The sequence below is a fragment of the Dermacentor andersoni genome, chromosome 1, assembly GCF_023375885.2.
Source record: "Dermacentor andersoni chromosome 1, qqDerAnde1_hic_scaffold, whole genome shotgun sequence".
Taxonomy (NCBI): Eukaryota; Metazoa; Arthropoda; class Arachnida; order Ixodida; family Ixodidae; genus Dermacentor; species Dermacentor andersoni.
The window spans coordinates 138252427-138267914 of NC_092814.1; the positions used below are offsets into that span (position 1 = coordinate 138252427).

Below are 15488 nucleotides of genomic sequence, written 5' to 3' on the forward strand. Positions count from 1 at the left end.
ATAATGGACTCAAAGTGCTGTTTTGTGGCAAGTCGTGCGGGAACTCGTATGGCGTATGGTGGAAGCGTTTTCGTATTCAGGAAGCCTACCACCGCTTAGACTCTTTAGGAACTACTTATGGAACGTGTTCTTCACAAATTGCAAGGAAGGCATTATGTGCTGTGCAGAAATTTTTCGTTCCTTCCAACCTAGCCTTCACGTACTGACAGAGTACATTCGTTCCAACTTTATTTTATTTTTCAACCTTGCCGTTAAGTGTGACATTGCATCAACCACCATTCTTTTTCCTTGTTAATCAGCACATTTTCACTCATACAGTGCCACTAATATTGGCTCTGTCATAGTAAGTAGTAGTAGTAGGAAGCACACGGTTCCAACTTCATGACTTCATCCCCCAGCTAAATATATCTATCTATCTATCTATCTATCTATCTATCTGTCTGTCTGTCTGTCTGTCTGTCTGTCTGTCTGTCTGTCTGTCTGTCTGTCTGTCTGTCTGTCTGTCTGTCTGTCTGTCTGTCTGTCTGTCTGTCTGTCTGTCTGTCTGTCTGTCTGTCTGTCTGTCTGTCTGTCTGTCTGTCTGTCTGTCTGTCTGTCTGTCTGTCTGTCTGTCTGTCTGTCTGTCTGTCTGTCTGTCTGTCTGTCTGTCTGTCTGTCTGTCTGTCTGTCTGTCTGTCTGTCTGTCTGTCTGTCTGTCTGTCTGTCTGTCTGTCTGTCTGTCTGTCTGTCTGTCTGTCTGTCTGTCTGTCTGTCTGTCTGTCTGTCTGTCTGTCTGTCTGTCTGTCTGTCTGTCTGTCTGTCTGTCTGTCTGTCTGTCTGTCTGTCTGTCTGTCTGTCTGTCTGTCTGTCTGTCTGTCTGTCTGTCTGTCTGTCTGTCTGTCTGTCTGTCTGTCTGTCTGTCTGTCTGTCTGTCTGTCTGTCTGTCTGTCTGTCTGTCTGTCTGTCTGTCTGTCTGTCTGTCTGTCTGTCTGTCTGTCTGTCTGTCTGTCTGTCTGTCTGTCTGTCTGTCTGTCTGTCTGTCTGTCTGTCTGTCTGTCTGTCTGTCTGTCTGTCTGTCTGTCTGTCTGTCTGTCTGTCTGTCTGTCTGTCTGTCTGTCTGTCTGTCTGTCTGTCTGTCTGTCTGTCTGTCTGTCTGTCTGTCTGTCTGTCTGTCTGTCTGTCTGTCTGTCTGTCTGTCTGTCTGTCTGTCTGTCTGTCTGTCTGTCTGTCTGTCTGTCTGTCTGTCTGTCTGTCTGTCTGTCTGTCTGTCTGTCTGTCTGTCTGTCTGTCTGTCTGTCTGTCTGTCTGTCTGTCTGTCTGTCTGTCTGTCTGTCTGTCTGTCTGTCTGTCTGTCTGTCTGTCTGTCTGTCTGTCTGTCTGTCTGTCTGTCTGTCTGTCTGTCTGTCTGTCTGTCTGTCTGTCTGTCTGTCTGTCTGTCTGTCTGTCTGTCTGTCTGTCTGTCTGTCTGTCTGTCTGTCTGTCTGTCTGTCTGTCTGTCTGTCTGTCTGTCTGTCTGTCTGTCTGTCTGTCTGTCTGTCTGTCTGTCTGTCTGTCTGTCTGTCTGTCTGTCTGTCTGTCTGTCTGTCTGTCTGTCTGTCTGTCTGTCTGTCTGTCTGTCTGTCTGTCTGTCTGTCTGTCTGTCTGTCTGTCTGTCTGTCTGTCTGTCTGTCTGTCTGTCTGTCTGTCTGTCTGTCTGTCTGTCTGTCTGTCTGTCTGTCTGTCTGTCTGTCTGTCTGTCTGTCTGTCTGTCTGTCTGTCTGTCTGTCTGTCTGTCTGTCTGTCTGTCTGTCTGTCTGTCTGTCTGTCTGTCTGTCTGTCTGTCTGTCTGTCTGTCTGTCTGTCTGTCTGTCTGTCTGTCTGTCTGTCTGTCTGTCTGTCTGTCTGTCTGTCTGTCTGTCTGTCAACCAATCAATCAATCAATCAATCAATCAATCAGCCGCCTTTTGAGAGCCGCCTCCCAGCGGCGGAGACGCCGATGGAGAACGTCCCCGGCGGCCCTCGCAGCTGGGGCGGCGTCGGGAAGAAGCGAGCTCGAGGCTTCCTGTACGCTGGTGACGGCCGCGGTTAGGGACGCGTCGCGAACTGTGGTGGTTTCAGTACCGTTGTTGCCGGCAGGTTCCCAGGGCAGTTGTCCAGCGTTGCTTTGTGTCCGCAAGCTTTACACGCATCGGTCGGGTATAAACCCGGGTAGCAGTGATGTAAGACGGCGGGGCTAGGGTAGGTGTGCGTTTGGGGCAGGCGTAAGGTTACGGCCGCGTTCCTGCTTAATTTATCGTGCGGTGGCGGGAATATGCGTCTTTTGAGTCTGTAGTGTTGGTTGAGGTCTCTGAATGTAGTCAGGCGATCGCCCCACTCCCGTTGTGATTCTTGTTGCTGCATTTCTGTCGTAGTGTCCGATTCGGCAGATCCGATGCCCCGCTCTCGGTGGTGGAGGCGACGGCCACATAATTTGCGGCGGCTCGGCGTGTGAGACCTCGAGCCGTGGCGTAGACCGCCTCGCTGCCCGCGAGCGGGACATCGGTGCGGTTCGATGGCGGAATTTAACGCCCCTACACGTCATGTCAGCAATAACTGCCGATTGTTTACCGATCACGACTGTTTTGCATCTCGTTTATTACAAGCGGTCAGATTCTTATCAGAAAATGCTTGCAGTGGAGGATAGGATGGGTCACCTACACTGAATCGAGGACAGCGCTTGAAGCTCTAACTCCATCGCACTGTTACGGTTATAGTTGTTTACTTTCATGCGAAACTTCAAAAGCACTAAAGATCGCACATTTGGCGGGCCACCAAGTTTGTTTTCATTAGTCCATGCCGTTATTAAAAGAAATAAGACGGTGGAAAGTGGACAATCGTCAACTTTCAGAACTAAAAGCTTTAGGCCAATGCTCCGAAAGAACATCCGCGTTGAAGGCCTTACTCGCGCTATTAAGGTTCTTGCGGTCTACGAGGCTTCACGACAGACTCTTAGAATGCCGCCCGCTACCGCTCTGTAGTGTACGCGCTTTGTTCGTGCTTGTCTCCCTTTCTTTCTATCTCCCCCTTCCACTCTGTTTCTCTTTTTATCCCCCTTAACCCTTCCCCCTGCTCAGGGTAGCCAACCGGAACTACCTCTGGTTAACCTCCCTGCCTTTCTCTGCATTATTTTCTCTCTCTCTCTCTCTCTTGAATTTTCAATGTCAAATGATAAGTGTATTTCATCTAGACTGCGGCAAATTTCAGAGCAGACCTGCGTTTTGTTGAGCAGGCGAACGCGTCGCTGCTATTTAATATCGATAATTTTTTGCGCCTCAGAGTTTCCTAACAAACTAATATGATTTTGGCTTCTAGCGTGAAGTGAAACCCGGACACAGAAAGGAGCAGACAGGACGAGCTCGTCCTGTCTGCTCCTTTCTGTGTCCGTGTTTCACTTCGCGCTAGAAACCAAAATCATGTTACCGTACCAACTCGCCCAACTGTCTATCCTTTTGCATAACAAACTAATCACGCATTCAATGCGTTCATTCATCATCCACGCGTGTTCCTTCTTGCACCGCATCAAGAAGAAGTAGTCGGCTGCTTGCATCCAATGTAGCACCACGAATGTATTTGTAGTCAAGTGGTTGCAATACGAGGGGCTCCGAGTAACCCTGCGCGGCCGTTGGAACCCATTGGATACAGACGTTCTTGATCCGGGGTAAAGGTAATTGATCCTCCCTGGTCGCGTCCCAATAGAGAAAGGCACACTGCCACAGCACTTGGCGACTTTTTGTGGATAGTGACCTCATTTAATAGCTCCCAATGGCGTCGGTGTATTGTATGCGTTCAGTGTCGGACTTCGTGCTTGTTCCTGCAAACTTGCACCGGTCTCTCCAGTTTTCGTTTGAATGCACTCTCATTGACTTGCTTTCATGAGCGGAAGCGATGTGTTCTTATTATGCGCTGTGTGTACAAGGTTCGTTTTAGTGTATGGGCATAGCCTTTCCTGCACTGACTGCATGCGTAGATCTGCTTGCAATCGGCTCTGTGTATAAGATTGGAGGTTCATGTATAGGAACGCATCATCGAGCGCTCCGACCATTTATGTGGTGCCCGCTATGGATCTCTAATGACAGGCTACGCTTAGTTTACGTAATATTTCAAACCTTCCGCCTTTTATTGTTCTTTGGCGCTTTTGTTCTAGTTTTCCTTCGCATGTTTTAGTCACTAGGATTTATTTTTTTACTTTTGTGACCTATTCGATGTTTGGTTGCCCGTTTTCCGAGCCTCGCATTCTTTAATTGACTGCAAGAACACAATTGTGCACGAGTCGTTCCCCCGTATTTTACTCAGTTCCTCCGCTTAACACTCCACCACTATACGCAATAAAGCATGGCAGCGCCAGCCCTCGACTAAATGGACCACTGTGTTTCTGTGGCGGTCAACAGCCATTCCTGAACGAAAACTTGTAACCTTGGGCTCTCTACGTCCGCTCGGACGCGCTGGAGTGAAGGCGCGTTTCTCAACCAACTCCCTGTCGAATGAATCACCTAGAAGCGATATTAAACCGCAGTCTTATGCAGTGGTGTGCTGGCACTGTGCTTCTTTCGTTTTTTCTTTTCTTCTCTGTCCGTCTTTTTCCCTTTTATTGACATCCCTTTGGTGAAGTTGACCAAGAGCTTCGGTACGAAGCCTGTTTGAGAGTACCGGAAATTATTTTTTCGCCTTTCTAACTGACGACGACGACGGCAATATGTTTCGGGGTGTGTTGTTGCGCGTCTTTATCTCAGAAACCGCGGGGATGGGATAGGCGGAACCGACGACAGTTATCGCGAGGCAACAACTTGTTTAGCAAATATATGCAACCGCTTTAGCCGTTTGCCTGTGCAGCTGTCACAGATCTCTCGTTTCGCTTATTGTAAGAGAAATGAATGTGCTGCGTGTGGCGCACCTCGGAATAAGCTGCATCCGTGAGTCGCGAGATGTTGCCTTGCTAACTAGTGATCGCACATGCTGCTTACATCTTATTCACGCTCTGATAAAGTGAGAGCAGGGCAAGCTTTTCCTCTTTTTCTCGGATGCCCGTGCCTTATTTCGGCACTTATTTACTATGCCAGCACTTTGATGTTGCAGATAAATAGAAAGCTTGACTTTAGTTGACTCTTTCGCTGACTTCAGCGTGCTTCTTTTCACGGCTGCTTTAATGCAAGCCGACAAGGTTGGGGCGCCTCTGGCCGAAGATAAGAGCCTCGCGGACAAGCAGCAGAAGCAGCAGTGCCTGAGGGGGTGAGGTGCAGCGTGGCAGCAGCTGCCACTCGCAGCCGCGCAGGGAACTTGACTGCGTGTTTATAACGGCGCGGCTCAGGGAACGACACCAGCAGCTCGCTTTCAGCAACAACATAGCAGAGGCAGCACCAAAAAGGGCCGCGTCAAGCATAAACAGCCGCAGCGGCAAAGACGGCCGGCTTTTCGCTCGTGTGCTCGTGTATATAGAAGACGACGAGGCGCGGAGACAGCGTATAAACTTGTAGGGTGGCTCGTTACCGTAATGCTCGTTCCGTGTCGACCCGTTATCGCAGCCCGGCCGGCTGGTAAATAAATAAAGCGATATCGCGCTGACAGCTCTGGCGGGTGGAACGAGAAGGGAGCGAGCTGGGCGGATAAAAAAGAGAGAGAGCGACAGAGCCGCGCATGGTGGAGCGGGCGCGCCGCGCGATGGCGATCGTCGCTCGACCCCGGGTCGCCATGTCGGGCTTGGCCGCGATATCGTGCGCGCGCGCGCGCACCGCCAGCTTGGGGCGCCGACCCGCTGATGGAGCATTTGTACGCATCGAGCGACAGTGGCTCAGCTAGGCTTGCGCTCTTGATAGGACTCTGCGCGCCCGGCTGGCGGTCCTATGCGCAAGCGCAGGCAGTGTGCGCCCATTTGTGCGTAGTCTGTACCAGTTCATCGGCCGTGTCGATCGCTCCTTCTTCCTTCTTTTCCTTCTGGGTAGAATATATGCGCCTCCCTCTCCCCCTCCCTGTCTTGCTTCTTTGATAACTATTAACGCAGTGTTAGATTAGCGCAGAGTTTCATGCAGCGGCCGCTCTCATACGACCCAGATTTCATGCATGAACCGACAGGTTTGGTGTATATGGTGGCGCCCTTCATCACGCTCTTTCGTTTTCTTTCTTTTTAGATGAAAAAAAAAGCTTATGGCGAACTCCGTGAGGGTTTATGCTACAACTGAAAGATCATTATGTAAACAATGCTGCCATAAATGTCTGCTAAAGCTGTTTCTAAATATGGGAATCCCTCTGTAACGCAGTGTAGACGCTACTTTATGCGTGCTGAGAAGACGGTGTGAATTGCTCGCCATTTCCTTGTCTTGGTGTATTAGCACTTAGTTATATGAATAATGACAGGAACATTCAGAACCAGCTTAGCAGTATAGTATTCAATGCAACATGGTCTTTTGGTGCCTCCGACTCGAAGTGTATCCATGGAGCCCATGGAGTCCCGGGAAGGGGCTCCATGGATACGCTTCGAGTACACTTCACTCCATGGATACACTTCGGGTGCACTATGGCTGTGAGTACACATCCATAGTGCACCAAGAAAGCCAGTAACTATGCCTCGTTGCCCCAAACAACGATGTCCCAGGAGCTCTAAACAAACGCCCATAGTTGCATGCGAATTTCTCCGAGCTTGAACTCGGTGTCATCCTTTCGCTTGGTTAGGGCAGAGGGCAAGTTGGAGAATTCACACGAAACTATCGAGCCAGCTGATCGGCTTCTGACGGACTAGCAAAGAATAATGCGCGTGTTGGCTACGAGAAAAAACAGATGTACGATGCAGCCGTCAGGCCTCCTATGTACACTTGAGAGGAAACAGAAGGTGAACGTCTTTGTATACAGAAGGGGGGGGGGGGGGGGGGGGAGACATCGACGACTGCGCGGTCGCGTGGCCACGGATCCCGGGCGAAGGTACTTTCGTTCTCGACCCCCACTCGTTCAATGAGATGCGTCCGTTCAGGAAAGGGGAAACGTATGAACACCGCTCCATGACGTTGGCGACTCGAAAGTGCATATATTAAGACACCTACGCGACAGTCCGTTGGAAGCTGAGGTTCTGAAAATTGCTTTTTTTAAAGCAAACTAAAGTCGGTTCAATGGTTTCTTTGGAATCGCCTATAATAGTGAAAGAGGGATGTTTTTAAGGATGTCATAGCATAGTATTTGCATCATCAGTTGCATTCAGGGACGACAGTGCCTTCAACAGGTTTAAATGGCGTAAGGCTTGCTGTGTGCTAGCTTGGCCTAGGTACATCGAAAGATGGCGCAGGCATGCAGGATCTGGCCAGTATTATGCATACACTGAAGGATGGCATTCTGTGGTTAATTACAGGTTGCGTGGGGCACAGAGGAAATTGCGATTGGTGTGCGATCTTTTCTTGCCCGTGTAGTCTTTCGGAGTACGTTGGCCGCTTCACTTGTTACTTCATTTGTCACGTTTACTTCTACGCCTTGTGCTAGTGGCAACACATCTAATAGTGCGAAACTTGCAATAAAATACCAATACCTCCATTATATTCTGTGTCATTTGTCTCTGACGAAAGTGCGCAAAAGACCTTACGCTTTGAAAGCTTCTGATACGACTTTTGTCTGTCTTTAGTCATCTTGTAAATAATAACTTCGACAACAGCACAGCGGCAATATGCGCTTTATAGAAGTTTCCGCCCGAATGCGATGCTGCAGTTTGTGACTTTTTCAAAAGCAGCACAACACGTACAACAACAGCAACAACTGCACTATCGTACAGTCCTTGAAGTGCACCAGCCTGACTGACCGTTTACAGTCCTCCTATGCATCCTCTCGCGTGCACGCAGTGTTTGCTCTCTCCCTCTTCTTTCTATTCCTCCCTTGCCTTACCCCAAGTGTAGGGTAGCAGACCGGACGCTCCTCTTCCTTGGTTGACCTCCCTGCATTTCCTCTCCTTGCTCTCTTTCTTCCACTAGCTCAAGGGCGGCATAAGATGCAGCATTTAAACAGCTCTGGGCTTAAATTATGCCAGCGTCTCCTCAGCAGGCTATTCTAATGCGTCAAATGCATTTCGGTTATTTTCTCATAGTTTCTTACTTTAATACTCTCCAGTTGTGATATTTTACAAGTTCAAGGAAGTCTGTCAGCGCGCTACTCGTGTTCGTATAACTGACGACTACCCGGTCTTTGTAAGCCACCGCGGTATCTCCGACAGCACTTCCATTTCCTTTTGTGCTTCACTGCACGCGAAAGCACCGTTCTTGTGATATCAGCCGGCTTCCGCCCTGTGACCCTTCGTTCTCGAGGCACACAGTGGGCCCTGCGTAGCACTGTCCGCGCACGTATACAGCAGTTCGTTTGCGCCGTCTCCCTCTTCGAGTTCGATCCGTGCTATCTGTAGCGCTCCTGATGCAATCAAGCACATGTGGTCAATTTGCTGCAGCCCGCGCACTCCTTTGTCCATGCCCCTGACGTTTCGGGCTTCCCATCGGCTGATTCGTTCCTCTTCCCGTCAGGAGGGAAAGGCTTCAGACCGCATGCGCAGAAGCACTCGCTGTCTTTTCTCCTTAGACACGGCTGCTGGGCGGCGCTACTGTGTACCGTGTCCTCTTGTCTCGCCATTGCCGTTTCTTTGTGGTCTCGCATCGCGGTCTTTCTCTTTTTCTCTGTCCGAGGAAAGTTTCCCGACCGCTGCGACTAAAACGCCGATGTAGTTGGTTTCCTTATCGCACCGGGTGAAAAAAAATATAAATGGTTGCTTTGCTCAACTCTAAAGAGAAAGCTGTGAGCGCGTTCGTAACACATACAGGGAACGGCTCCTCGATGGATTTGCCCTTGTTTTTCTGTTTTCTTTCTTTCTTTCTTTTGGCAAAGAACAGTTTAATTCTAAGAAACCCGAGTAGAGAGCAATAATCATAGTTATTTGTCTTCTCTCTACTAAGGCTCCTGGTCTCAAAGACCGTGACATAAAGCTTTGTGAAATCGAACTCTGCGGGATTCGCGGGCACTGAGCCTCCCACGTATAAAGTGAAGCATATCAGATAAGGCAGCTACATTGTGTCGCTTTGCATTACAGACGCTACTCGTTCATTGAGCCATGGAAAACTGATTAACCCGATATCGTGGCCCCTTCTTCGAGTTCTTTTTTGGAACACAGGGCTCGTCTTTCCCACCATTTCAAAGGGAAGCCTATCAGATTTGTCCGCTTTTGATGTCTCTGTCGGGTATGGCGGCATTTCGGTCATTGCAAAAGATGTGTGCGCAATGGCACGTTAACTTTGGTGGTCGTGAACAGCAAACATCGTCCTTAAGTGACTGCTAAAGCAGTTAACTTCGTACAATGCAATGCCGGATATTGTTGCAAGGGTTGAAAGCGTAGAAGGAGGAAGGGAAAGAGATCAAAGGTAGGGAAGTCAACGAAACCGGCCTCCGGTTTCCGGCCCTACACAAGGGGTACCTGAAGTTAAGGGATGAAATGAAAGAAAGGATAGGGAGGGAAGTATTGTCACTCAAACGACACATAACCTACCACACTAGCCGCTGTCCAATCCCGATAGAATATAGGGGGTACTGTCGTTAGACGTAAGTGACCACTTATCTGTTGCAACACACGTCTTAATTCCAAATGTTAAGTATAGAAACTGTTATTTTCAGTACAAATGTATGGCGCTGAGCCGTGCTCCCGCTTGGGTTGCAGAAAATAGCGGTAGCCTTTTCTCTTTCCCCACAAGAACCACTTCTCTCTCTCTCTCTCCTCTCAGTACAAATGTATAATTTCTTACTACCAAAATAGTGACGCCTTGGTTAATTTAAGTGATTTGGTCATAGTTCAAATTGGGGCATCGGGATAGCTAGAACAGCTTACTCTGAAACCGTGCTTTCCCAAATAAGATCAGAACATGTGAAAATATGGAAGCGGCCTACAAGACACGCTTCGTTAAGTACCTGTATTTATTTCACTGACTAATCAAACACATCACACAGTGATACAACAACAGTCAGCTAAAGAACCAATGCCGCTGCGCGTGACCGGGCTTAAACGAAAGAAACGATTTCGAATGCTACCGCTGCACGGAAACTTGCACTCGAATTTCATTAACTGAAAGAGAAGCAAAACAAGCGTTCAATTTAGTTTCGAGCCCCAGTTTCTAGAAGTACCGCTTCCATTTCTGTAGCGAAATGCATTGATGTTCCCCGATAACAGTTATCAGACATGTGGGAAAAAAAACATTCAGTGCTGAAAACAGTCAACTAGAACAATAGTGCATTTCACCGGAGATTATGAGAACGTATAGAAATACGTCCTACAAAACGGTACTCAGAACAGGATGTCGTGCACGAAAGTGAAACTACCAAGGTATTTAACGAAATATCTATAATTACTCGAAACCACACTGCGATTTGTCGTGCAGGTGATGTCCGGTTCTTCACATAATCCAACTGATGTGACAGAATTGCGGTATTTGCCACAGGCGATATTTAAGATCTGGTTTCAACAAAAATAATCTTATGGTAAATACCGATATAAATAAACACCCTATTCTTAGATGCGCTAATGATATTTACGCGCCTGGATAGATGATAAATGATAAGACATGCAAGGGTGGACGTACGCAAATAAGTTTAGCCGAAAATAAAAGACGTGAAAGAGTGACGTGTGGTGTGCAGATCTAGCCGTGCATCCACAAACGCATGCTGTTCGTAGCACGGTGTCGGTCTCGCTTCTTCATGGGCGTTTGTGCAGCAACAGTATTTAGGTCGTTGACTTGCGATCAGGGCGCTCGCTATTCGTTCATCCCCTGTGGTCCTAATTTGAAAGGCATCATCGATACCATATTGATTTAATGATATGGCAATCGCATTTACGACATATTTGGCAGGCGTATCAGAGGGACGGTTGTTTTCTTGTTCGCGTCATTCTGCTTTTCTCGTGCTTTGCATGACTTTGTGAGCTTACGCGGCTGACACTCTGTCGATGCACAGCGCGTAGTGCTCTAGCCGTCAATCCGCAATGATCCAAGATTTTCGCCGCACTGTTATTCGCATGGGTTGCCGCGCTTTCGTGCAGGCATGAGGTTTCTCGCTTGTTTGTATGACAAGCTTATTAAGATTTTGTGGTATCGAATATGTCGCACCGTCGAGACTGGCAGGCAGGGGCCGCGGATTCGTAGCGCCGTAGCTCTCAGCGTTTTAAAGGCCAAAAGATGAAAAAAGTAAGTTTCAAGCTATCCGTGCTATTGTTGAGAGGCAACGCGCAGCCAATAACGGTAGCAGGTGTAGTACGTTGGGGTTCATAGACACGCCCACATTAGACGGGGTGGAGGATCGCGGCGCGGAACCAGTTCGCCGTCGCGACTCTTCGGACGCCCACGCTTTCGGTTTCATCCCTGGCTGAGTCGGGTTCACCTCGCAATCGTCAGGGAATACGCGCCGTAACCGGGCACGCCCCTGCTCGCATGAATACTCCTCCATAAGAGACGGCGCGGCCTTCCCGCCGTTATATACTACGATACATTTCCTCCGGCTCCTCCCCCTCGTAATTTCTATGTTCTTTCAATTTCTTCATTTTAGCCGCTACCCTTGCACATGCCGCTTTTGTCCTGCGTCTATAATACGCTGTAGACAGGGACGTATCCAGGGGGAAGGGGGAGGGGGAGGGGCTACCCGCACCACCACTCCTCACACACATTCCTAAAGCGCCGCCAAATCATTCTTGAGACTTGACAGCTATTCGGCGGTCAACATATTGCTACCTTTTTCACTCCTTTTGGATGGCGGCAGTTATAGACATCTCCTGGGGTGTGAAGGCCAGTGTTCTCGTGGATTCGGTGCCCGCGCGATTAACTCGAGATGCGTTCAGTTGTCACCATCTATTTCAACAGTCACGCGCATTGCTGTTGCTTCTTCAGTTCAACCTTCTTTGTTTAGACTGATCCAGTGACCAGGAAAGAGATTCAGTTCGTAGTCAGCTGGTCCGTATGCTCGTGGAACGAGTTGCGGCCGGAGGCAATAGGCAGTTTTAGTTTAGCGTTTCCAACGAGACGTAAAGACATTACGTACGTAAAGAAATAGCGTTGTCATCACTGCGCACGCTCTGAACGTCATTGGGTTTCTGCGGTTTACGTGCGCTATGATAACGTACGTTATTTGGCGAGTTTAACGTTCGAATGTTTGCGTACGCTAAGAAATAAGACAGTTTTAGTATAGGGTAAAACGCCTGCGTTAGCGTTAGCGTGCGACACAAAGCTAACGCAAAGAAAGGCTGCACTGCGTGGCACAAGGTAGTGTTTTAGAATATCGGAACGGAGAAAAGCGCTAACGTTAACGCAAACATATACGGCCCCATCTAGATTTAAAAACACGAAGCGCTGGAAAGCCAAATCCACACGAAATGTCGAGCTGATTCAATGCCGAATCCGCAAGTTTGTCCCTAAGTCAAGCTTATCCAAAGCCACGCTGGTGCGTTAATTACGCATGTAGGTGTCTGGTTTCAGTGTTGTTTTGTCGAGAGTCGCGAAACGCACCGATTATTCTTAGCATGTCGCGATCCAGTGTTCTGTGGGACCCATATTACCTGTCCGTTTTAAGTAGGGATGACATAGACGCCCTCATGCTTCGGGAACGAGATTGACCGCGCAGGTTGTACATATCCTCGAAAAGCGGCCTGCTCAATATCGAGGCTATTCCGGAGGGGACGTTTCGCCAGCAATTTCGCTTCCAGAAAGCAGATTTCGCACTTCTTACCACTTCTTACCACTTCTTACCACTTTTTCTTTTTTTTGGAACAGGCGCCCATCTTGACGTCCGTCCGAATGGGTTCAAGGCGAAAAACCTCCTTCAGGAGGTTCATGTCGTCGTCGTTAGTTAAGCGCACACGCATTGTGACCACAGCACCGACCACACTACTTTCTTTTGCCGCGGAAAATGTGACATGCATCGGCTTGACATACGGCTTTACACCAAGCGAACGAGCCAAATGCACTTGGCCGCCATCTCCAGGCGGATACAGCAAACATGAGCAAACATAAGCAAACCTTCTCGTTAAGCCTACTGCACCGCTAATCGAGAACTTATATCGTAAACAACGCCCATTTGTCACCTGTACTCCGCTGTCGAAGCATCATCACACATATCTAAAGCAAACACGAGCATTAGTGGGGAACGAATGAGCCGGACAGTGCAGGCCGACGGGGGCTCGATAGATTTGAAGCGGGCAGCTCCCGAAACAACCCCCGGCGCCGGAAATCATGCTCGATTTTGTTTAGAATGTCCTTTTCACGATCGAAAAGCATTTTAGCGCGAACATTGCGAAATTGGGCTGGATTTCGCGGCAACGCCCATGCACCGGGAGTCACATATCGTAACGCAAGGAGCTTCATCCGAGCACAAACTTGCGGCCGGGCTCGTCGCGGCATCTCGCTGAGGGCGCGGAATCGGGAGCGCTAGGATTTTAATTCTGACACTTTATGGGCATAAAGTTCTAATAAAGTTTTGATGCGAAAGGTGCATTGATATTTCCAAAGTCGTGCTTTAGATTTTCGATTCCGGAACTTTGTGGGCCTAATGTTGTTATAAACATTTGACGCCAACGGTGCATTGACTTTTCTGAAGTCTTAGATCGGAACATACAACGAGACAAGCCAAATTAACACACTTTCAGAGACGTTGACAAAACGCGCAGCGAGATACGATGAGACGAAGCACTGCGGTGGTGCATTTGTGCCGTCATGTTGCATAAAAAATATTAAAAAATTATTTTTTTTTCACCTACGCCAAAGCATCCATGTCAGGACACTAAAGCCAGCCAGGGTAACTACATTCTTATTTATTTTTTCTACTTTGACTTTTATTGAGCCTCGTAAATTTTTTTAATTCTCGCTACCCTACCCGCGTGCTGGCAGAGCCAGCCAGAGCGCATGCGTTTTTCTTGTGTTGCCCCGAAACCACCGCGCGGCGTACATCGGTGCGCGTGTGGTTTTCTCTGGCCGAGTGCATTTTTGCCTGGCAGAGTTTTGGACGCCTTCTGGCTATAGCAGACTAGAAAAAGAAACAATGATCGCTCACCGCCATCACTGTGAAGACTTGACGCATTTCACCGTGTTCGCTTGAGCGCAGCCTCTCCGGAAAGTCTTGTCTCGCCGGTGTAAAATACCGAGCACTATGCGTATGGCTCTCGGTGGACCAAGCGTCTCACGTTTTCTTCGATATTCATTCGGTAGCCACATTAGGTGCCCAAAGTAGGCATTGGATTGTCGCCAACATACTCCCCTTTGGCTTTTTTTTTTACATTTCGGTGCCCCCGCCCCACACACACACACAAAAAAAAGATACGTTGTAACGGCGCAGCCAATTGTCGCATGGTGACAGTTTGTTACTTCTTTTGCGGAAAGTAATCGGCCACGGCACGCTTCGGTTGCCGGTTACTATTATTATATTATTATGATAGCAATTATATGAAGACTCCAGGCGCATTCTTGCTGTCCCCGTCGCCCTCATGTTTCGTATGAAGTCTCAGGGCAATAACGTCGTGACCGCGCGCCGCATGCTGTATGTGCGAGTGAAATATGCGAGGGGTGGAATGGGTGAGCCAACGATGGTGGCTCAGTCTTGCGTGCGCAAAGGAGAAAAGTAGGGAGGAAGCGTGCCGCCTTCCGTCGCACGCGATACATCGGATGGAGTGGATGGAATGGGGGCGGGATCTAGGATTCTGTGAATCTGTGATTGGGCTACATGTTTATTTGCCTTGTTTAACGCATTATATGCAGTGACTTTTTCTTAGATACGTAGATTTATTGGACACTTATACGTATATTTAAATATCTTGTTGCGAGGTTTTGTGTATACGTGCAGTGAACTTTCTTTCTAGTGACACTTTTTTGCCCTTTATCAAGCATTTTTATATTCCATTGTATCTTCGCATTTCTAATGAACGAGGACGAGTTAAATGAATGTGAGCCTACCCGCCCCGCGCAATAATGGTACGGTTCATTATCTGCGAGGCATGCGCGTAGCACACAGGCATCTTTCATTTACAAAAGTGACACGCAGATGTGAGGGTAAATGTTCTTTAATGCTCTAATACACTGGATTGAACATGGTTGCGTGACGTAATGGACACTTCAGAAGTTGAGCAGCGGGGTGCCGTGAATGTTTGGACAGCTGAAGGTGTTTCCCACAAGGAAATTATTCGCCGTATGGCTGCCGTGTACGTCGAACATTGCAATTTCATTGGCCACTTTGAAGCATTGGAGCAAACGGTTGAAAAAAAACGTGAAAGTTGCAAAGACGACCCAAGACCGGGCTAAAGCCATCGTGCAATCACCCCCAACACAAGTGCAAAAGTTGATGAGCTGATAAGACAAGAACGGAGGATAAACATCGATGAACTGGCAGAGCGTGGGAACGTCAGTAGTGGTTCGGTTCATACCATAATTCATGAACATCTCGGTCATCGGCTCTTGTGTGCGCAATGGATGCCCAAGATTTTGAACCATCACCAGAGGAAGGTTCCGCGCTGCCTTGACTCA

The 15488-nt window shown here is 48.6% G+C and overlaps 1 protein-coding gene across 3 annotated transcripts in view; it reads left to right on the plus strand.

The window, feature by feature from the left end:
* LOC126544339 (uncharacterized) overlaps positions 1–15488 on the plus strand; it is an 803357-nt gene that overhangs the window by 597215 nt on the left and 190654 nt on the right. The window lies entirely within an intron of this gene.